General features: G+C 42.2%; 1 protein-coding gene across 1 annotated transcript in view; it reads right to left on the bottom strand.

Moving 5' to 3' along the window:
* LOC137425775 (beta-1,4-galactosyltransferase 2) overlaps positions 1 to 23,836 on the bottom strand; it is an 81,911-nt gene that overhangs the window by 2,940 nt on the left and 55,135 nt on the right. The gene's annotated exons all lie outside the window — the stretch shown is intronic.

Here is a 23,836-nt window from a genome sequence, read left to right as displayed (position 1 = left end):
ATGGTCGGAAATGAGAGGTGGTCACTCATTCTGGTGGTCTCTCTAGAAAATAACGACTGTATCTCAAAACTATCCGAGAAATGAATACCCTTCTAAAGCCAAGTACACATTTCCGGATTTTCCTCTGTTGCCATAGATTGTTATCCATTTTTTTTGTTTTGTTTCTCCATCATGTTGTGTGCTTATTGCACTGTCTGCTTGGATGCATGTGTCGTTATGTTGACAGCTCTTCCATTTGGGTTGGCGCCCCTGCCTCACACCTTGCTCAACTTGACGCTGTTGAAACCAAGGCCTTCGAGATCATTGGAATCTTCTGTGATGTAGCCGAGTCTATGGGACTATCACTTTGACATCGGAGATCAGTCGGTGGTCTCTATCTTCTCCCACCTCCTCTGGTCTTGAACCCTCTGCTCTTTCCGTGATTTGTCTTCTTCCCCACCCCCACCCACCCTGGTATCTGCAGGATGCACAAGATCTGCCAATAACCCCCTTTCTGGTGAAACTCCCAGCTCATGTCCACTCATTTGTTCCACTTTTCTCCCACCTGTGGAATAAACTTCCACATTCAGTATGTTTGGCCCATTCTCGTTCCTCATCTACATAAAATACCTCACCAGTGCTCTGAAAAACCCTCCCTTCCTTTTTTGCAGATAGCTTCACATTGTATTGTACAGCACCCCATCCATCTCCGAGGCAGCAGCTGTCTGTCTCTGTCTCTTTGTCTCTCTCTCTCTCTGTCTCTGTGTCTCTCTCTCTCTCTCTGTCTTTGCGTCTCTCTCTGTTTCTGTGTGTCTCTCTCTCTCTCACATTAGACACTGGTCTAATAAATGGAACAGGTCATCAAATCCTGGAAATATATATCCTCTTATATCGAGAGAGAGCAGCAGGCCTTGTGATTCTGCTTCTTTGTGGGAGATGCCAATTATCCAGTAGACATTTATGAAGTGGGGACACCAGCCCGACAAGGGTGAGTATTACTCCCTAGAACTACAAACAAAGGCCTAGTAGACCGAGAGAAGTTCAAATTTACAAAGGAGGAACCTGGCACAACAGAGGGTGCCAGTCTGAGGCTGACTTTGCAGGCCAGCATTGATGTGTGGTCATCCCAGGAAACATCACAACTCCTGGTTGAAGGTAGATTATGAGAAGATTAGATTAAAGGCCTATAACCAGAAACCAAGAGACCATATCTCTTCCAATGGTAGATTATGGTAATACAGGGTGTTTATAAAGTCCCTATCTATTTAGCTACCCGTTATTTCTCTGAAATAGATAGAGACTTTATAAACACCCTGTATGTAGATAGGTTAGTCCGTTGGATAGCCCTTGAGATGAAATTGTTGGTTCCATCTTTGAGCAGTGCCCTCCTTCTTTGATTCATTCCTTATGATGCAATTCCTGCGCCCATCGCTCGGGGAGCGGTCTATATAACCACCTGTAAAGTGAGGAGGGGTCATTATTGCTGTCTTGTGCCTTCAAGTTGGTAAGATTGATTATGAACATGCTTATGTACCTGCTAATGTCTCTGCATTGCCTCAATGTTAATGAAGGTGCTCAGGGATGCTTGCTTATTAGTGCTTTATGTTCTCTTTATAGATGTGTTGCATTCAAGTGAATAAAAGCTCACATCGGAGACTTCTGGTGAACGTCTTTTATTTCACCACAGCCCTTCTGGAGAGACAGTGTGAGAATGTGAGATTTGCCTGTAATGAATGATATGTGCCAGCAGAGAGGGAAGCATCTCCTCCTGACCTACATGTGGGATGTGCCATTGTACAGCATAATGTGGACTCATCAGCAAAGAGAAAAATAATGTTCTCCATAGCAAATTTAATAGTTATCCAAGCTTTGATAACAGTACATGGGATCATGTCACGTGGTATTAAATAATGAACATGGTTCCAATGCATACTTATTATAGAGACCAAAGAGGAGAAGAAGGGGGTTGTGTATATTAAAAAAAGAATAGAGTTTGGGGAAGTGAAAGGGGGTGGGAGGGGATAGGGAGGTGTTACCAAATTTTGCCACATACATGTACATAAGAAAGTTTATTGTCCTTATCCAGCCTAATCTGGCAAACTTGGATCATTTCTTGCCAAGTATAATTAATTAAGTCACAGTGAAATGAAACTGTTCCTTGGATGGATACCACTGCCAACCTTAAAATGGGTTCTTTTTTTTGTTGTTGTTTAGTGGATTTTGGGCATGACCATCTTTTACAAGACTCACATTATATTCTTGCTCATGAGTTAAATTGACGGCAACAAGTCAACCACCACATCCATTTGCATTTTGTTATGGCTGCCATTACTACTTAACCAGAAATGAGGAGCAAGCAGAAATGATCTTCCATGGAGAATGAGGAATGAGCCATCAGGGTTTTTACTGACAATCTTTCTTTGAACAAGTGAATCCACTTGGATTCCGCCCAGGTTGGCACATGGAAATTATGATGTAGCATAATTATCATCTCGGGTCAAGATTTGAAATTATGCCATGGTTTTTGTAAAATTGCTACTAGTATTCACATTATGTTCACATTCATTCACATTCACAGGGTCCTCTGGGTCCTCTGGGCATTTGGGTCCTCTGGGTCATTTTCTGGTCTGGGTCTGGCAAATTTTCATTGACATTTGCCCAGTTTCAACTTTTATTGACCCAGAGGGTCATTTGGGTCCTCTGGGTCATTTGGGTCCTCTGGGTCATTTGGGTCCTCTGGGTCATTTGGGTCCTCTGGGTCATTTGGGTCCTCTGGGTCATTTGGGTCCTCTGGGTCATTTGGGTCCTCTGGGTCATTTGGGTCCTATATTCCTATCCTATAACATATATATCCTATAACCTATCCTATATATATCCTATATCATATAACATATATCCTATATATCCTATAACATAACATATAACAAATATATCCTATATTATGTACTAGCGAGCGGCCGCGTACCAGCCAAAGGGGTAGCCCATGGTTAGCCTAAATATAGATTTGATGACGTCATGTTTACACATCTGAGCGACAGAAACTGTCTACACATCTGAGCGACAGAAACGTCTACACTGTTGGAGCTTCACTTTTGGAGAGACAGAAATTCTGGGTCATTTGGGTCCTCTGGGTCATTTGGGTCATTTGGGTCCTCTGGGTCATTTGGGTCCTCTGGGTCATTTGGGTCCTCTGGGTCATTTTGGTCCTCTGGGTCATTTGGGTCCTCTGGGTCATTTGGGTCCTCTGGGTCAGTTGGGTCCTCTGGGTCATTTGGGTCCTCTGGGTCATTTGGGTCCTCTGGGTCATTTGGGTCCTCTGGGTCATTTGGGTCCTCTGGGTCATTTGGGTCCTCTGGGTCATTTGGGTCCTCTGGGTCATTTGGGTCCTCTGGGTCATTTGGGTCCTCTGGGTCATTTGGGTCCTCTGGGTCATTTGGGTCCTCTGGGTCATTTGGGTCCTCTGGGTCCTCTGGGTCCTCTGGGTCCTCTGGGTCATTTGGGTCCTCTGGGTCATTTGGGTCCTCTGGGTCATTTGGGTCCTCTGGGTCCTCTGGGTCATTTGGGTCATTTGGGTCCTCTGGGTCATTTGGGTCCTCTGGGTCATTTGGGTCCTCTGGGTCATTTGGGTCATTTGGGTCATTTGGGTCCTCTGGGTCATTTGGGTCCTCTGGGTCATTTGGGTCATTTGGGTCATTTGGGTCCTCTGGGTCATTTGGGTCCTATATTCCTATCCTATAACATATATATCCTATAACCTATCCTATATATATCCTATATCATATAACATATATCCTATATATCCTATAACATAACATATAACAAATATATCCTATATTATGTACTAGCGAGCGGCCGCGTACCAGCCAAAGGGGTAGCCCATGGTTAGCCTAAATATAGATTTGATGACGTCATGTTTACACATCTGAGCGACAGAAACTGTCTACACATCTGAGCGACAGAAACGTCTACACTGTTGGAGCTTCACTTTTGGAGCGACAGAAATTCCCAGGCAAACGCTATAACGCACCAGGTTTACAACCTGTGCGTTAATAATGGTTGTTGCCTGTCCATCCTTGTATCTATTTGCAATGATAGTGTACTTTCATTGTTACCATGGACGAAATTGAACAACAAAATATTAAACTGTTAATACACACATTGATGCACTCGACATTGTGTGCACACACGCGCGCACGCACACACACACACGAAAAAGCAACAGGAAAACAAAGCCGCAAGAAGAATAGACCAGGCCCTACATACAGAAACCAAACACCTCAATGAAAACAAAGATTAGCGGCGCAGAGAGAGCGAGAGCAACTGAGAAAGGAAACAGGATGAACTAGAACGTCACTCGGTAGAGCGCATACCTCTGCCAGTTTTAACAGTTTATGTTTCGTATCCCACTGATAGGCCGGATCTGAACCAAAATCTAATTGGCTTGTTCTTATCATCTAACTCATTCACCAAATTTAGTCATAACTCGTCCATAACTTTTTTAAACATCATGTTATATAATCGCTTTTTGCCCGATCTCTCAATGGTGACAAATCATTTAAAAATTGAATAATTAATCGAATCTGAATCAATATTCAGATCTTCACCAAAATCGAATCTATTTGTCCCTGCCACACATAAAGCACTCCACCAAGTTTCGTCCAAATCCGTCCACAACCTTTTGAGATATAGTGCTATGTATCGGTTTTAGCCCCATCTCCCAATGGTGAAGAATCACTTTAAAAATTATACTAGCCGGATCCAAATCCGGATTTTCTCCAAAATCTAATAATTTCGTCCTCATCATGCACACCACCTCTCTGCCAAATTTCATCCGAATCCGTCCACAACTTTGAGATATCTTGTTCACAGACAGACAAACAGGAAATATGTTATGCATAGCAAGATACTTGCGAAGTCCCTAAAATAGGTTATTGGCCTATGATGACCTCAAAAATAATCAGTGGTTGAATTCAGTGACGTGGTATGCAAATCCTCTTAAAATTTCAGGTCAATCAGATGAAAATAGGCCTATGTTGACCTTTTGGCCTATGTTGATCTCAAAAGTACTTGGTGGTTGCATTTAGTGACCAGATATGCACATCCTCTTCAAATTTCAAGTCAATCGGATGAAAATTGAGGATTTTATAAATCTGGTCTATGTTGACCTTTCAGCCTATGTTGACCTTAAAAATATTCAGTGGTTGAATTCAGTGACCAGATATGCAAATCATCTTACAATTTCAAGTCAATCGGATGAAAATCGAGGATTTTAGAAATTTGTCAAATTATGGTGACATTTATGGTGACATTTTGGTGACAAACATTTTGGTGTCATTTTTTGGTGTCACCAGACATTATGGTGACATTTGGCCTATGTTGAACATGGTTCCAAAAAAACAAGATCACTATTGACCTTTTGACCCCAAAGACAATAGGGTTCTTGCTTATGACCACCTCTACCATTTGGTGAAGTTTCGTGAAGATCGATTGAAAATTGTGACCTGTAGGCGACTGACATACAGACAGACAGAATAACACCACAAGACCAACCAATCTATCTATGTTATATTCTCGGTAGGTGATTCTGTCTGTCGAACGTCTGTCCGGGGGTGTGGCTTCCTCCGTTGAGAGAGTAGCTCCATCCATTCTGGAAGAGGCTTCAAAAACAAATATCTACCATTTTATTTACTCGCATAGCTTTGAGGCCTGTTTTGTTAGGCCCGTGGTGTCTTGCTCTCTCTCACAGTTTTATTTCAACTATAATTCGATATCGCATTTCATTTTTCAGTCGTTAAAATGGCTTTAGACTCGGTTGAAAAAAACCGGGAATAAAATCCGATGAAAGTTTCCGTTTATTGAACGAAATGCATTTTCGTTCTATAAACGGAAAAGCCTATAACATAAAGGCTATTGACACTCTCACGCCTTTATCTCGACTGTAATTCACCATCTGATTTCATTTTTATCAATGGTTTTAGTATCGGTTTCAGCAATAATTGAGAAAATTCACGCACACACGGAAAATTGCCGAGATATATTAATTACAACAACAATTACAACATTTTGATTACAACAACCCACTCACCGGGCAATGCCTTTTTCGTTCGGAGCGATTGTACACCGCCCAAAGAAGATGCGTTTCATTTCTCGAAGAAATAAAATCGTGAAATCTTGAATAACGTTTTTTTTGGTTTTCGCATGAGTTTTCAAGGCTGAATCAATCGTGTACACATCCAGGATTAATAAAGAAACTCCATTTCACGTGTGCATGGACTTGTAATTCACATATGTAAAATATAGAAATAAACACAGACGGCAAAGCATCTGGTCCGGTAATTACGATTATAATCGCTGTGGAAGTGGCCGCTGCCAGTCGGCGTCACTGCGTGCTGTCACATGTTGCAGACGTTTTTTTTGTCAGGTTCTTGGTGCGAGTTGCTCTCGACGTCAGAATATGCTCCATATGCGTCGTGTGCATCCGAGCTGTCTTTAGCTCAAGGTTACGTGATGTGGGGCATGTGGGTGGTCATTCCTGCTTCTTTATGTCAGCGCTGTCTCAATGAGTTGCATGAGGGATATTTGTAACTGTCATTTTCAAAATGAATAAAAGAATGAGGGAACAGAATGAGACACCAATGAACGTCATGATCCTCTCCCACTCCCCCATGTGTTACCCAAGTGAGGGTGATCCACTCCCCCCATGGGTGACCCACTCCCCAGTGCAGTGTGTGTGTGTGTGTGTGTGTGTGTGTGTGTGTGTGTGTGTGTGTGCATATGTGTGGGTGTACATGTGTGTTGTGTGTGGATGTATATATGTGTATGTATGTGCATATGTGTGGATGTATGTGTATGTGTGCGACTGTGTGTGTGTGTCTGTGAATAAGAGAGAGAGAATTGAGGAAAATAAATGAAAAAAGGAGGTGTGTAGGTGTGTGTGTGTATGTGTGTATGGGTGTATGTGTGTATGTGTGTATGACCCATGTGTACAGTCACGTGAAAAAGTAGGTACACCCCATGTAAAGTTTTGACTTTTTCAACATATTTCAACATACAGCTATTTGATCTTCATTTCAACAATATTGATAGATAAAGGTGATATAATATAACAAATATCATGAAACATTTACATTTTGTAGTCCATTGCATCATTTAAATAAACATAAATGCAAATTTCACATGTGGAAAAAGTAAGTACACCCTTGGCTCCAATAGGTGGTATTGCCCCCATTGGCAGAAATAACCTCAAGTAGGCGTTTTTTTATAACTGTCTACCAGTCTCTGACATCGACTGGGAGAAATTTGTGCCCACTCCTTCATGCAGAATTCTTTCAGCTGTGTGATGTTTGAGGGGTTTCTTGCATGCACAGCTCGTTTCAAATCCCCCCACAACATCTCGATGGGATTTAGATACGGGCTTCGACTTGGCCATTCCAGAACCCTAAATGTCTTTCTTTTCAGCCATTCCTTGGTGGATTTACTGGTATGTTTAGGGTCATTGTCATGTTGCAAGGTCCTCCTTCGGTTGAGCTTCAACTTTCTGACAGATGGCCTCACATTATCCTCAAGCACCCTCTGGTACAATGAATAATTCATAGTAGATTCTATGATGGTGAGCTGCCCAGGCCCTGATGCAGCAAAGCTGCCCCAAACCATAATATTTCCACCACCATGTAGGCCTCAAGCTGAGGCCTGAAATAGTGCCAAAAAATGAGTTTCGTTCCGAACTCGCTTGACTACGATTTCTATGCATTGTTTTATTGTATACAACATGTCTGACCTTGTGTTAAAAGTTTAACTCTGAAATCCTGCCAGTTTCCATGAACGACCACGTCAAACTAGGTCATGTAGAGTCAAAAAGGAGGATTTTTAGCTCCGGTGCCGACTTTGCGGCGTGGTATCTCCGTCAGTACATATAATTCAGCCTCAGAATTTATGCTCGGCACAGACCTCCCATGGTTCTGTGCCCCTGCCAGTTTTGAAGGCTCTTACTTACGCACGCATCATACAGCGGAAATGTAAAAAATGTACTTTTGTCGTATGTACCTACTGTAAAATTCATTGAATTTCTCCGAAATTAACCCAAAATATTTTCGAAACCATCAGAGATATCATCTCGAAAATGGGTAAGCTTGGCATATGGAAGGGATACTGCTTATTGACGACGTTTCGTGGTTGTCTGGAAAACAACGGATGAATGGGGCGACACTAAAAATGCCTCCAGATGCATATGGGGACCGCACGATGACCAGGGATAGCATAGTGAATGTAGAGTAGGGAAGCTTGGTATTATGGTCGGCGGTATGAATCCGATGAATACATGATAAATCCATTGATACAATAAGTATCAATCCATAGATAATAATAAGGCACACACCTGAAGTAAATCGCATGATAGTTTATTCACCGTCGTGTCAATACGCAAAGATGCAGGCTTCGATGTATGCGAAAATTCTGAATGTCCACGGGCTCAAGTAGCACAAATCTTCTTAAAATTTCAAGGCAATCGGATGAAAATTGAGGATTTTAGAAATTCGACAAAGTTGGTGAACTTTGGCCCATGTTGACCTATTGACCTTTTGATCCCAAAAACAATAAGCTTCTTGCTTATGATCAACTCTACCATTTGGTGATGTTTCGTGAAGATCGGTTGAAAATTGTGACATGTAGGCACCTGACTGACAGACAGACAGACAAACAAACAGACAGAAAAACAGACAGAATAACGCACAAGATCAAGCAATATACTTGAAAAATCTCAGGTAGAATTAATCAGCAATTATTTAGCTCAGGTAGAACAGCAAGGTGATAGTGAGCATTTTATTATTAAAATTAGTATACAGTGCACGTTTTTATGCCTCCGCAGGACGGTTGTCCGTCCGGTTGTCGGTCCGTACCAGACTTTCGTTTCCAGAATAACTGCTTATGTGATTGGCTTATTGGTATTAAAAAAAAAAAACCACCTTCAGAGGCCATTTTTCCCCGCAAGCGGGGATTGGCCTTTTTCGGGAACCGTGGTTGTTGTTGTTTTTCGGTCCCCTTTTTGAAGCAATGTTTTACGGCCGGATGCCCTTCCTGACGCCAACCCTTTTTGCCGCCTTTAACGACAAACAGGGAATTACCAGTGAACTGGTCCTCAATTAGCCGACCTCGGAAGGATGACAGGCTGAGTCAACCCCCCTGGCGTTAATTCAGCGATCGACCTCCGATCGATCGATATTGGTATGAACTGTAATAATTGGTATGATAACAAAATTGGTATGAACTGTAATGCAAAGATGAACTGGTTCGATTTTGGGTTGAAAAGGTCAAAGGGACCATGGTCATGTGACTTTTAATTTAAAATCTTGGTTACCACAACAACTTGTGGATGAGAGAAGGGATTTCAATCAAACTTGACAGTAAATATCGCGGATGCTTCTTCATGGTGGTCGAACCCTTCCCCCTCCAAAATCTTCCCCATTCTGTCCTGCTGCCCTGATTCGTCAGGTCAGCGCTTTGTTAGGGTCAGAGTGCCGATTGGTCCCCATGGACCGTCCCTTTCCCTCTTGTGCCTGTTTCTTTCTTTCTCCAACTCCGACATGGCCCTGACTTCGTGAAGGTGGGTCACACCATCCTCGATGTGGGGGATCTCTGCATCGTTTCTGGGAGATCGATCCGCTGTGTTTGTGTCAAGGGCTTGTTCGAGAGAACTGTCCGACGTGATACAACAACCAAATTTGACACCACAATGGCCTGCTGTGCAAAGATGGACAGATTAAATTTTTGGGTGTAACATGACATGTGCCCTTTGAAAATATTTTTGCAGATCACAACTCGAGTTTGAAGCATCTGAGGTTTTACCTCTGTCGTGTGACCTTTAATCGAGATCAAACGTAAACAGTGGGTTGACATCTAACGCAGGCGGACACATATCCAATATCACCCACCAATGCAGAAATTGTACAACAGAGCTTGTTTCGTCCCACCCTGCACAATAACGTGGGGTATAATTAGCAGTGGAGGTAGATCCTAGACTCGTGGAGGTAGATCCTAGACTCGTGGAGGTAGATCCTAGACTCGTGGAGGTAGATCCTAGACTCGTGGAGGTAGATCCTAGACTCGTGGAGGTAGATCCTAGACTCGTGGAGGTGTATCCTAGACGCATGGAGGGTAGATCCTAGACTCGTGGAGGTAGATCCTAGACTCGTGGAAGTAGATCCTAGACCCGTGGAGGTAGATCCTAGACTCGTGGAGGTAGATCGTAGACTCGTGGAGGTGTATCGTAGACTCGTGGAGGTGTTTCGTAGACTCGTGGAGGTGTATCGTAGACTCGTGGAGGTGTATCGTAGACTCGTGGAGGTGTATCGTAGACTCGTGGAGGTGTATCGTAGACTCGTGGAGGTGTATCGTAGACTCGTGGAGGTGTATCGTAGACTCGTGGAGGTGTATCGTAGACTCGTGGAGGTGTATCGTAGACTCGTGGAGGTGTATCGTAGACTCGTGGAGGTAGATCCTAGACTCGTGGAGGTGTATCATAGACTCGTGGAGGTGTTGGTGAACTCGACGTTGACCAGATACTGGTGTCTGTTGGCAAGATTGTGACACTCACCGTCCAATTGCAGCCACGTCTGCAGGCATTCACGATATTTACTCCATCTAAGAGGCGTAAACGGCGAAGTTATGTCATTCACGACGTGTTCAAAGTGCATGAAGCACTTTAAACGCGATTTTCCTGCGCCTTACTTTGGAGTTACTGATTAATTGAAAAGCAAGTTGGAAATGTTTGCGGATTGCAGGGCGGGTTCAGAGTTATATTAAAGTCAAAAGTGGATGGTGATTATAAAATATGATTGAATTACTCAGAAAATTAGGTGGAGGTGATATAACTCCTTTGGTCGAATTCAAAACTAACAATTCGCAGTTTTCTATGTAATATTATAATGGGATTTGAGGTGACATATAGTTGAGTAGATAATAAATCCCGTCATCGTAACTATAAGTTATGTTTTCTTCGTTAAAATTTCTCAGTTTTCAGAGGGGTACTGATTACATTTAAGCATGTTCCTTTTTAAATTTTTGTCATATAATTATTTTCCCGAGCTCAATTAAGATCAGTTTGTTACTTTTTTTCTTCTTTTTTTTGCAGTATGTTGAGCAAAAAAAGGAAGTGGTCGGAGGATTACGTGCGGTACGGGTTCAAGTGTTTGACAGAACGGGATGGAAGTCAGCGTCCTCAATGCATGCTTTGCAATGTCAAGTTGAGCAACTCCAGCCTAGCACCAGCAAAACTACAGGAACACTTCAAAAAACTGCACGGCGAGGGGCAGTACAAAGACGCAATGCTGGATGAATTCAAATTGAAGAGAGTCCGATTCGACGCAAATGCTACCTTGCCCACTCTCGGCTTCGTTCCAATTGACAAACCGATCCTCACCGCATCGAATGAAGTTGCGTATCTGATCGCAAAGCAGGGCAAACCACACACCGTTGACGAGACACTCATCAAACCAGCCACGTTGAAGATGGCCAACATCATGCTGGGAAAAGCTGCTGAAAACAAGTTCTCTCTCATTCCACTCTCAAATGACACCATCAGATGCAGAATCGATGGGATGAGCGATGACATCCTCGCCCAGGTAGTTGCAGATTTAGTCGCGAGCCCGACGAAATTCAGCCTTCAACTCGACGAGACCACCGACGTTTCGAATTTGAGCCAGCTCATCTTATTTGTGCGTTATGTCAAAGGAGACAAAATCAAGGAAGACGTGCTGTTCTGCAAGCCTCTCACAACAACGACAAAGGCAGCTGACATGAAGAAGCTTGTGGACAACTTCTTCAGAAGCAACGGCCTCTCGTGGAACATGGTGTCTGAAGTTTGCTCGGACAGAGCTCCAGCCATTCTGGGATGCAACTCCGGTTTTGGAGCGCTGGTGAAGGCCGATGCACCACACATCATCGTCACGCACTGCGTCCTGCACAGACACGTGCTGGCATCAAAAACCCTGCCTCTAAAACTGGCCAATGTTCTGAAAATCGTCGTTGAAACTGTGAATTACGTGTGAAGCGGTGCTCTGAATCATCGCATCTTCAAAGAGCTGTGCAATGAAATCGGCTCTGAATTCGAAGTCCTTCTCTACCACTCTAACGTTCGATGGTTATCACGAGATAAGGTAGTGAGCCGTGTTTTTGCCTTGCGTGTAGAATTATCCCTGTTTTTGTGAGAACACCAGCATTGCCATGCAAAGCACTTCCAAGAGTCAGAGTTCATCCTCGCCTTGGCGTACTTGGCTGACATCTTCGACGCACTCAATCATCTCAATTGCCAGATGCAGGGCGGTGGTGTGAATGTCATCGAATCTGAAGAAAAGCTGAGCGCTTTCCGAAAGAAGTTACCATTGTGGAGTCGGCGAACAGAGAACGACAACTTCGCGATCTTTTCGCTACTGGACGAGTGTGTGAGCGGGATCGAAGATGAGTCTGAAGTTGGAGGCACTGCTGTGCCGAGGGAGCTGAAGCAAGCGATTGCCACGCACTTTGATGAGCTAGGAAAGTCATTCGACGGCTACTTCCCTGACCAAGAGCAATCAATACACAGCATGGGTGCGGCAGCCGTTTACTTTCGACGTTGCAACGGCAGATGTCAATGACCAATACCTCGACGACCTCTTCGAACTTCAGCAGAGCCAGACTCAACAACAACTCTTCGGCACAACAACACTCTCAATGTATTGGTGCCGCCAAATGGAAGGGTATCCTCACATCGCTAAAATTGCCCTTGAGATCCTTACGCCGTTCGTTACAACGTATCTCTGCGAGCATGCGTTTTCGAAACTGGTGGACATTAAAACAAAGAAAAGGAGCAGGCTTGCATGCGAAAATGATTTGAGGGTGGCCCTTTCCAAAACAAAACCACGCATTTCCCAGATCGCCTCCCGAAAAGAAGAACAGAAAACGCATTAAGATGCAATTCTTCTTCATTTTTTTGTCAAATTTGAGGGGTTCCGCGGGTGTTGGGTGGGTTTCGTTAGGGTTCGGCGCCTTTAAAAAGGTTCAGAACCACTGTTCTGGATTATAAAAGGAGCCGTGTATGTCTATCTGTTTGTTTGTCGAGTTATAACTTGAGAACGGAATAACGGATTTCAATAAATTCAACTACGGTGGATTTGGGTAACTCACGGGAGTGTTTGTGGTCCAAATTTTTTTTTCGGTTATGGGTACATGGACAGTTGGACACGCGTGTCAAAACTACAAATGTCAGAACGTGACGTAGGTTATCCCTGCACGGAGAGCAGGATCTCCCAGGAATCTTCTTTTTTTTTTTCTTCCCCTATAGATGAGCCATCGCAGCAAAGATTGGTATTTCCATCAGCGAAGCGGCGTGTCTTATATTCTAGTATCAACTATAAATTGATGAGGTGTGTGTGTGTGTGTGTGTGTGTGTGTGTTTGTGTGTGTGTGTGTGTTTGTGTGTGTGTGTGTGTGTGTCATACTTTTTGTGTATTTATTATGTACATTTATTAATTAATTACGTACTATTCAAATGGACCTTTTAACTCTTTAGACTGCTGAGACCCCTTAGACCTTGGAAGACCCTTTAACACTTGAGACCCAAAAGACCCCAAGGACACAAAAGATCCCAAGGACCCAAAAGTCCCCGAAGTCGCAAGACTCCCCAAGGACCTAAAACACCCAGATGACACAAAAGTCCCCGAAGAACCAAAAGTCCCTGAGGATGCAAAACCCCTGCTCTAGCAGGGAAAATGGCCTTTAAAATGCATGTTGTGTGTTGTGTTGATGCAAAAGACCCAAAAGTCCTTGATGACCCAAAAGTCACCAAGGACCCAAAATACCCGAAACTCCTTGATCACCAAAAGTCCCAGAGGACCCAAAAGACCCAGATGAACCAAAAGTCCCCAAAGATCCAAAAGTTCCCAAGGACCCAAAAGTCCTTAATGACCCAAAATACCCAAGTCATTGACCCAAAAGTCCCAGAGGACCCAAAATTCCCTGGGGACCAAAAAGACCCAGATGACCCAAAAGTCCCCGAGGACCAAAAAGACCCAAAAGTCCCTGAGGACCAAAAAGACCCAGATGACCCACAGCATAACACAACATAACACAAATTATGTACCACAGCATAACACAACAAAGGGGCCTATATGCAGAACAGAAGGGATGTAAAAGAGAATGTTGTGGAACAATAGACAACCTACTATGAAACGAGGCCAATAATGCCATACTGAACAAGCATTCTGAGTATTGCGCTGCAATACATGTCCCCTACCGGCAGTCTGTCGCCCGGAAAACTGTTAGGGAAATTACCAAGGGTTATTTATCCACAGGTTCTGAATTGTTCCCAATCGCTAATTACCTCAGGACGGGCTCACCTGTGATTCGCACTCGAGACTTTGATTTATACACCTTGCAGACAGGTCAGCAGAAGCACGAGACAATAAGTTGTTGATAAAGAACCTTTTGAGTCGCTAAATATCAGTAATTTATTATATTTTCCGGTTCACGATCAATGATCGATGTGTATATATGTTGCTCGGCTTGGCTCTGCCCCTCCGGAAAGCACACGGTGTCGCGCTGTTGACGTTCGCGAGACGAGGCTGAGGGCGCGCGGTGCGGCTTGAGGAGAACTCTAGAAAAAACAAGAGATATCCTTTTTTTTATTTTTTTTATTAAATATTTTCGTTTAATTAACGATATCTGCCAAACCACGTGCCCTATCACAAATTCCAAAAGGACATTTTAGTAGATTGACATGCTGAACAGATCTGTGAAGTTTCCCCTCGATTGTATAAAAAAATGAGGGAGCGGCTCGGTTTCAAAGGTTCATGCTTAAAAACGTCATAACTCTGAAACCATGTGACGCATGACGTCATGCTCGCTGACTTTTTTGTTCGTCATGGGTATGCGATTATGCCTGCAAAGTTTGGCCTCGATCTGTTCAGCCGTTGGAGAAAAAGGGGTTTTCGTGTTTTCACGAAAAACAATATGGCGGCCGAACCACATGACCTGTGACGTCATAATTACCATTAAAATATTCTACAGACCGAGACCCTCCTATGGTGAAAATTTGATCTCAATCGGTCCTATTATTGCAGAGAAATTGGTTTTTAAAGGAAATTAAAACTTAAAATGGCACTGAGTTAAGGATCATCAGACTTATCAGAATTCCCAAAGTTCAAAGTGCCATAACTTTGTTAAAAATGATCGAAACGTCGTGAAGTTCGAACTTAATCTGTAACTTATCATGAGGAACCCATGTGCCAAGATTGAAATCATTAGCATTAAGCGTTTAGAAAAAAACTCCAGAAAACTGTTCTTTGCGTGACGGACTGACGGACTGACGGACGGAGGGATGGCGTGCAAACCGATAGTCCCCTCCGGTGTACACCGGTAGGGGATTAATAAATAGCAACGCAAAGCGGGCGTAACCCATCAGCCCATGCATGGTGAAAGGAAGCCGTGGCGGCCATATTGAAAATCGCAGCGCGCCCATTTTCGAAAGGAACCTTCCTCTACCCAACAGTCAACACACACTGCAAAAATGGATTTAATCGGACAAGTCGTTCTCCTTGAAATTGACGGAAACCAATTTCAAGATGGCTACCGTGGCGGCCATATTGAAAATCGCAGCACGCCCCTTTTCGATAGGAACCTTCCTCTACTCAACCCCAACACACACTGCAAACATGGATTTAATTGAAAAAGCCGTTCTCATTGAAATTGACAGAAACCAAAAGTTGATGGACGCCTGGACGCCCGGACGACATCCCTGACGACAATACCCCTTAACCCATTGGGCTGAGGGGTGAAAATTGTAAAACATGGTTAGACGACAAAAAAAGCTTTTGATAGTGTTCCACACTCATGGATGATGAAATGCATGCAATTGTACAAGATCAATAATCAAATAATCAAACTGATTGAGAAAGCAATGGGGCTTTGGAATACCACATTGATACTTTAGCACTCTGAAGGAAAGATCAAAATACCAGGAGTGAAGATACGACACAGGATCTTCCAGGGTGACAAGTCTTTCCCCACTCCTATTTTCCTTGGCCCTGGAACCACTATAGTTGGGTCAATATTCAGTTTGACCCCAAAAAATTGCTACAAAAGGTTTTTCAACAGCTTTTGGTACTATTGGACATCAAGATTAACATATAAAAAAATCTAATAAATAGCACCGCAAAGTGGGCGTAACCCCTCAGCCCATGCATGGTGAAATGAAGCCGTGGCGGCCATATTGAAAATCGCGGCACGCCCATTTTCGAAAGGCACCTTCCTCTACTCAACCCCAACACACACTGCAAACATCGATTTAATCGGACAAGCCGTTCTGCTCGAAATTGACGGAAACCAATTTCATGATGGTTACCGTGGTGGCCATATTGAAAATCGCAGCGCGCCCATTTTCGAAAGGAACCTTCCTCTACTCAACCCCAACACACTGCAAAAATGAATTTAATCGGACAAGCCGTTCTGCCCGAAATTGACGGAAACCAATTTAAAGATGGCTGCCGTGGCGGCCATATTGAAAATCGCAGCGTGCCCATTTTCGAAAGGAACCTTCCTCTACTCAACCCCAACACACACTGCAAACATCGATTTAATCGGACAAGCCGTTCTGCTCGAAATTGACGGAAACCAATTTCAAGATGGCTACCATGGTGGCAATATTGAAAATTGCAGCGCGCCAATTTTCAAAAGGAACCTTCCTCTACTCAACCCCAACACGCACTGCAAACATGGATTTAATCGGACAAGCTGATCTGCTCAAAATTGACGGAAACCAATTTCAAGATGGCTACCGTGGCGGCCATATTTAAAATCGCAGCGTGCCCATTTTCGAAAGGAACCTTCCTCTACTCAACCCCAACACACACTGCAAAAATGGATTTAATCAGACAAGCTGTTCTCCTTGAAATTGACGGAAACCAAAAGTTGACGGACGCCCGGACACCCGCCCGGACGACATCCCTGACGACAATACCCCTTAGCCCATTGGGCTGAGGGGTGAAAATCTAATAAAATTGAAGCAGTTGCAATGCAGTTGCAAAGTATCATCTTCAAGAGATCATCAGGGGCAGCGTTCATTTCTGAGATTATTGGAACCAACTGATTGTCCTCCAGTTTCCAACCCCAGTTCATGACATCCATGTCACCTTCCCTCCCAATCCAGACCATGATCTGGTAGTAAGTTCTGAGGCAGTGAAATTTGGTGGAGGATGCAGTAGGGGGGGGGACATTCAGGTGTCGCAAACGATTTTGCAGACGCTATTTTCGTAATGAACATGTTGTGGCGCAAGGATGCAAGCGAATCTATACAATTGCCACCAAACATAACAGCCATCGCTTTGCTGCTGAGGTCCTCTATCACATCCCTTGGCTGACTTGGGAGAACGAATGTATTTGCACAGTATTGTATAATGGAATCGCTTTTCACAAGCTTTTGGTAGGCTGACTTCTTACCAATACCAAAAATCCGGGAGGTTGTATCACAACCAGTGAAGACGTGAATGAAGAGTAACTGTGAACACAGGCCCTAACCGAGGATTGCTTGTAGTCGGTTGATGTTATATGCGTTGGTAGCCTTACACGTGTTGTCCGAACGGAAATATAGTTCCTTGTTATCTGTGTGCGCATGGTAAAGGAGCAAAACTAATAGGTCAGTATCTTCCCCAATCAAAGTGGTGGATTGATGACACGAGGTTTCGACTGCAGCTTTAACAATATCTACGTCTGCATCCCCAGGTATTGCAGTCTCTTTTCCTCAGTTCATCACTTCTGAGATCGATTAGTCCTTGCTTGTTGCTATCTCTTGACAAAAATCAACTTTTGCCTGAAAACTCTGTCTCTACAGTGAAGTTGACAACTGGATGGATATTCTGCCCACGCCGTTGGTGTGTATTGTCCTTAATGGACAGACCTCCACCATACCCATCAAAGACCACAGTTGCTGAAGCATAATGGCGAATGGTGAAGTCTGCATATGCCTGCGCGATTGCACCATAACTGTCTCGTGTCTTCCAAAGTAAACAATGCAGCAAGGAGCCTCCGTCAAGGACATAATGTTCCGTTTTTGGAGCAGAATCTGCGATGGCTTCACTTGCACCTTGCTCGAATGATAGCGTGAGCTAATTGAGGCTTATCAGCCTTTCGGAAAACGTTTCTGGCCTCAAAAAGGGCAGGAGGGAATGGGCTGAGCTCATAACTCATAACGTCTTTCAATGAAAGGTCTCCTGTTTTGGATACTACCACAAACCGTTGGAACAACAGGGCGGGGTCAATGGTCTGTTCAGGAGCAACCTTGATGGTCGACATATCTCGAGGGTTTTGGCTTTGTCCTTCCGTTTGAAAGAGAATGTGAAAGCAGGCTGCCCAATCATTTTTTCAATGATTTTACTTCCAACGGACTCAAATTCATGTACATTCACATCTACTGTAGCCACTACACCATTAACAACATTTTTCAAGGAAGAGTCTGGAGAAAAAAGGTGTGCAGGAATTTAGTTTTGAACGAATCTTTGACAGGTCAGACGAATCTCTCTTGATCCTTGCTTCAGTCGATTCTTTATGCTGCTCACTTGTTGTGTAGGAGAGGTTGTTGAATTCTTGCATGGCATTGTTGTACTGTGTTCCTTACTTCCTGGCACAATACCAGTTCCACAAAAAATGCAATCAGTTTTGCTATTAAAAGGACCTTCACATACTCTGGCGCTTCTCTTAATTGAGTTGGAAGATCCACTTTTCTTACTTAGTTAAGTCTTTATGTCAAGTGGGTTGGTATACTGTTTACGACAGTTCATGTGCACTTTAGTGCCAGCCATGACAATGGTTTCACCTCTTTGCACACTTGCTGCGTTGATTCCATCAGCACCCTTTTGACAAATGTGATACACATCACCTCCATCGTCCAATTTCTCCATACAGAAGGGATAAACTTCTGGGTCGACGCTACTTGCACTCATCCTTAAACCTGAAAGAAATGTACAAAAAATGGGTAAGAACACGAGCTCTGATTGGCTACTGAGTGTCACATGGGTGGCTAATGAGAACTAATTAATAAAATGTCTGACTGCCATCTTCTTGAATTTATTGATTACCTGATTAGTCAATGATACTTGTAATGGTCTTAATGGGATTCTTGACCCCTAAAACCAAGGGGGTAGACACCAAAATTACAACTCTAGGGTGAATTATAAATGACTTTATAGCCATTTTAGGGTATTGGCGGCCATCATGGATGCCATCTTGAAAATAACAGCTTTCCGGTGGTCCGATTTTATTAGATTTTTAATATGTTATTCCAATAGTACCAAAATAGTACATCTAGTTATTTAATATCGCCAATAGTACCAAAACCTGTTGAAAAACCTTTTGTAGCAATTTTTTGGGGTTAGGGTGTTTTTTTTCATAAATTGACCCATCTACTAAGCTACGTCATTAATGAGAAAGGACATGGATACACCCGAACAAACAATAAAAGAACATCTAAAGAAACAGGAAAAGTGACATCTACAGTACATCTACAGTCACGTGAAAAAGTAAGTACACCCCATGTAAAGTTTAGACTTTTTCAACATATTTCAACATACAGCTATTTGATCTTCATTTCAACAATATTGATAGATAAAGGTGATATAATATAACAAATATCATGAAACATTTACATTATGTAGTCCATTGTATAATTTAAATAAACATAAATGCAAATTTCGCATGTGGAAAAAGTAAATACACCCCTACATTTATCACTACTTCAAATATCTAAAATTAGAATCAGGTGCACCAGCTCAGGTGCAAATGATTAGAACATCGTTAGAGAGGATCTTGGAGGAACCTGTCTTATTTAAACCTCAGACATTTCGTTTGATTTGCTCTTTGTTGTTGAAGTGTGCGGCGTCACCATGCCAAGATCAAAAGAGCTCTCTGAGGCCTTCAGAAAGAAGGTTAGAGATGCCTACGAGTCTGGGAAGGGATTTAAAAAGATCTTCAAACAATATTTGAAATCAATCATTCGACTGTCCGGAAGATCATCTACAAGTGGAGAAGATTCCAAACAACTGCCAACTTGTTCAAGCCAGGCCGCCCCAGCAAGTTCAGCCCGAGAGCAGACCGCAAGATGCTGAAAGAAGTCTCTAAGAACCCCAGAATGTCATCACGGGACCTACAGGTAGATCTTGCCACTGTTGATGTCAAAGTAGTAGGGGACCAGCTAATAGATTCCGTGACCATTTTCTCAGGACCGTGGTTTGAAGGCATATTTTGGATGATTAGGCGAGACTAAAATTCTTTAGCCGGGGGACCCCTAGCAAAAGTGTGGGCTATTTAGCCCACACAGAAGTGTGAGCTAAAAAGTATCTTTTAGCTCTTTCACGAGCCTCGATCTTGTATACAAAAAAAAAAAAAAAAAACACCAGAGGGTGAAATCCAATATGGCCGCCAATAATACTGATGTGGCCATATTTCCACTTCTAATTAAGTTAGAAAAATAATTTTTGTGTCTAAATATGTTTTTGAGGTCAAGGAATTTAAAAGTACAATTGCTATTGTCATTTTCTTAATATTTGATGAGTTATTGAAGAAATTATTGTTTTTAACCATTACTATTTTTTTTTAAATTTCAGAGATTCTTTTCCAGATATTCTGACAACAGCTGAAAGTCTTATACCATAAAATTCTAACAACCTTTATATGTTCAAGTTGAATTTATTAACATCTAGTTGTTGAAGATTTTTTTCCACAGCAGTGTCATATGTCGGAACATGGATTTGCGCTAAAGATAAGATATTTCTCTTACTTACCATAATTTTTGTACTTACAATAACGACAAGATTTTAAGCTTTAAAATGTTAACTAATAGTACCATTAATATTTAAGATATTATTGCACATCTATTTTTAGATATATGGAACACATAATTGTATTGTACTTGCTAAGTTTGTTTTGTCTTTTTTCAGGTTGATGTAAACAATGGCAACATCATTTGGTAAAGGTCAGAAAAGGAGGAGTGATGAGATGACCTCTGGCTGCTGCATTATTGGCAACCAAGACTGTTATGAAGACAAAAGCAAGACATCCCCAGAAGCTTGGGAACATTTGAAACAATATGCAAACAAGTGGAGAGGACTCGATAGATATGGTAGTTTATTTGACAAAGTTTCATGGGAAAATGGACCAAATGGTATATACTACCACAAATTGTGCAAAATTCAGCTCACAAGTAAGCAAAAACTGGAGCATGCTTTGAAACGTAAAAGCAAAAGTGAGCAACCTGCTACACAGGGTAACAGGTAATCCTGAAGTCCTTGTTACTTCTAAGCTCGATGCTGAAAGAAGAAAATCACGTTCAGCCACAGGAACAATACATGATAAGCATTTGTGCATTTGGTGTATGAGGCCTGAGGATACAAAGCATCCTGGGCGTGACAAGTTTCACACCATGGAACAGATGGATGCCTGGAACATTTTCAAAAGTCATACAGTTTATCTGGAGGATGAGTGTATGAGAGACAGACTTTTCGCACTTATTGAATCAATGCCAGATCCCTTTGCTGCTGAGATTCGTTACCATCGCTCCTGTTGGAAACCATCGCTCCACATATCGTCAATGCAAAATACTTCTGGTGATGAAAAGAGACTCCATATACAACTGTTACGGATTCGCCACTTCCGTTGTTGTGGTTTTCATCCACTGTAAACATTTTCGATTCCATGTACTATTATTGTTGTCGTTTAAGGAAAAATGAGATTACTATTTTCAAAAGGTAAAAAAGTTAATGTTTTAAATGAAACCAGAACCGGACGACAACGAAGAGGAAGAGGAAAAAGAGAAGGCGGAGCGAGTGAGTCGGACAAGAAGCCTAGTTGCTTCGAGGTCTGGAGCGAACGATTGGCGAACGAGAGTCAGGAGTGAACTTTGGGTTTCCCAGGAAAAGGATTCCTGCGAGAGTTGTTATCACTGTGACAGATAAACCTGCGTGACAGGTTTTGCGGTTGATTCCGGAGAGAATCATCAGAGTGCCGTTACGCCACGAGAACGGGCCGTCGGCCATTTTTTACCTCGCGCAGGATTTGCGCATCACTCAAGGTTTTTCACTTCGCTTCAACCATTTTCACCACATTCAGACGTTAATCTGGTGTGCGTGTGTAACGTGGCTTTTGAGTGGGAAATCTGCGGTTCGCCGATTTGGAGCCGTGGAACGTCCATACCCGAGGGTGTGATTTCCCAGTCGCCTTGAGGGCGCCTTTGCGCAGCTTTGGCAGTGGGACTGTGACTGTCATCCGACCGGGATTCTGGTCTTGATTAGACATCGTTCTGATGATCGCTGAAGCGGCTCGACTTTGGCTTGATGCCGGAATAGAGACATTGGGGAATGTTCTTCTTTTCGCTCACTTGGAGCACAGTGAGTTATATTGTACGAACCTGATGGTACCATCATATGAAATATATATTGGTTGTACAATTGATTACTGTTGTTGTTGTACTGTTATTCTTGTGTGATCTTAATACAATACTTGTTTGTTGGTAACAATTGGTGTGGTTTCACCATTGATCTTTGACATACAGAATAACATCTTTCTGCCATGACTCCTCTCGGGGCTCGGGGAGGAGCACGTAACACAACGCATACATTTATCTGAAGTAAAACATGTTTTACCAACATGTGCGTGATGTTAAATTTCAACAACATGAATTTCGTACCTTACAAAGTCTACTTCAAGACTACACTGGTATGTTACAGAACTTTGGCATGACTTCAATTGTGAAATCAGCCTACCTGAAATCCATGCTGCAAGAGGAATTCCAAGACAAAATTGGATTTTCATGACCATTTTCACAAGAATGAAAGTGCTATAGTGTATGACACCTCAGCTGGAGGTACCTATGTTGAAGCAGCAATGAACAGGAAGGAAGTCAAAGGAAGTCAGCCCAAAGAATTCCACCTGACAGAGACTCCCATGACCTTAAGGTGAAGAGAGTGAACTTCCAGACATACTTACAGCTTAACTTTGAAAATTCTGATGCTGCTACACCTCCCTTGACCCATGGATCGACCCTGGAAAATGGCTTGTGCAAGCCAGTGCGACATCTCAGGCCAGCACTTCCCAAAACCTTGCAAGAAAACCAGATTATTCTTCTGTTTCAGAGGAAAGTGACTGATGAAGATGAATATCTTGATGATGACTAACTTTCAATATGTTGTGTATGGCTTGGGCCACTAAATTCCTTACTTTAGTTTTATATATATTTATATATATACATACATACATATATATATACATATATATATATATATATATATATATATATATATATATATATATATATATATATATCTATATATATATCTATATATATATCTATATATATATCTATATATATATATCTATATATATCTATATATATATATCTATATATATATATATATATATATATATATATATATATATATATATATATGTATATATATGTATATATATATATATATATGTATATATATGTATATATATATATATATATATATATATATATATATATATATATATATATATATATATATATATATATACATACATATATATATACAGTGGTACCTCGGCTTACGAGTTTAATCCGTTCCGTGACGGAGCTCGTAAGCCAAATCGCTCGTAAGTCAAAGCAAATTTTCCCATTCAAATGCATTGAAATGCTATTAATCCGTTCCAGCCTCAAAAAAAAAACACCAATTTTTTTTGTTAGGTGCTTTTAAATAACAAAAATGTACTTTATAAATAACAAATAATGTATAAACAAGCACGACCTCGTATATACTGTACATAATACAAGAGAATGTAAAGAAATAAACTGGTTTTATTAAGC

This window comes from Myxine glutinosa, chromosome 1, assembly GCF_964187855.1.
Source record: "Myxine glutinosa chromosome 1, kmMyxGlut1.1, whole genome shotgun sequence".
NCBI classification, from domain to species: Eukaryota; Metazoa; Chordata; class Myxini; order Myxiniformes; family Myxinidae; genus Myxine; species Myxine glutinosa.
The sequence above is the reverse complement of the archived record's forward strand: the minus strand, read 5'-3'. Positions and strand labels throughout refer to the sequence as shown.